Source organism: Pundamilia nyererei, unplaced genomic scaffold, assembly GCF_000239375.1.
Source record: "Pundamilia nyererei isolate P.nyererei 1_Seehausen unplaced genomic scaffold, PunNye1.0 scaffold00366, whole genome shotgun sequence".
Taxonomy (NCBI): Eukaryota; Metazoa; Chordata; class Actinopteri; order Cichliformes; family Cichlidae; genus Pundamilia; species Pundamilia nyererei.
The window spans coordinates 46,554-47,653 of record NW_005187767.1 but is presented as its reverse complement, the minus strand read 5'-3'; the positions used below and the strand labels follow the sequence as shown (position 1 = coordinate 47,653).

The 1,100-nt window shown below is 46.4% G+C and overlaps 1 protein-coding gene across 2 annotated transcripts in view; it reads left to right on the top strand.

The window, feature by feature from the left end:
• Positions 1 to 1,100, top strand: part of cyp17a2 (cytochrome P450, family 17, subfamily A, polypeptide 2) — a 10,265-nt gene that overhangs the window by 2,301 nt on the left and 6,864 nt on the right. The window lies entirely within an intron of this gene.

Sequence of the window (1,100 nt, the reverse complement as noted above, 5' to 3'; positions counted from 1 at the left end):
GCGTGTCCATAGTTCAGCTGAGACAGTGTCCTTCACCCTATCAGGCTAAGTAAACAGTCTACCAGCCAACCCAGGTGGCCTTGCATGGGATGGGAAGAATAGTCATCACACAGTCGTTATCAGGGAGTTTTTGTTCAGCTCCAGCCTTGGGCCCGTGCAGCTGGCACCGTGGTGTCCGCATGTTGAATATTGTTGATTTTTCTTTTATGCGAGCAGCTCAGGAGAATTTCAAAGCTGTTCTTTAACACTCCGACACTGGTCTCTCAATTTCCCGTTGGAGAACCGCGAGCCTCCCCATGATGGTATCAAACTTCTGTTCCGTGGTGTTGTCATTCTTGTGATTCTGAGACCTCACAACTGCGGTTTGAACAGCCGGTTCCGCTCTCTTAATTCTCCGATAAGCCAGGGCCAAGCCAGCTCCGATCAGCAAGAACCCTGTTATCATGGTTCCGAATAGGTAGATATCTTCAGCGTCCTCGATTGACAGTCCCGCCAGGCACATGATCCTCCAGTTCTGCCACCTGTCCATCGTGTATCCGGCAGGGAAAGTCCCTCCAGGGCACTCGGGCTCTCCCGAGCCCAGACTTCTCGTTGAGAAAAGGGTGTCAATAGCATTCAGAGACCAGTTGATCAAATCCATAATTCTCTTTTAGGTTTTAGAAACAGACAGTGAGAGACGGTTCAAGGGAAAGTAATGCACACGAGACAAGACAAGGACACAAGAGGCTAAGCAGGGAAGATAAGGGGAAGGAGGAGAGGAGAAAAAGTGCAACTGCCTTCACCGAGAGCCAAACGAGAAACACCTTTCAGTGTTTATACCATTACGGGAAAAAAAAACCCCATCGGCCCATAAAAACGAAAAATGCCCAGTATGCCCGATGGCCAGTCCAGCTATGCTTAGTAGGTAAATGTTTATGTGTGGAGGACTAGTTAAATTTCAGGAGTAACGTTCATCAGCCCATGTTCACTGTAGAAGTTTAATGTTTGGAAGGACTAGTTAATTTTTGTAAACAAGTATACATGTGTTGATGGGGACTAGTTCATCTATCTATCTATCTATCTATCTATCTATCTATCTATCTATCTATCTATCTATCTAT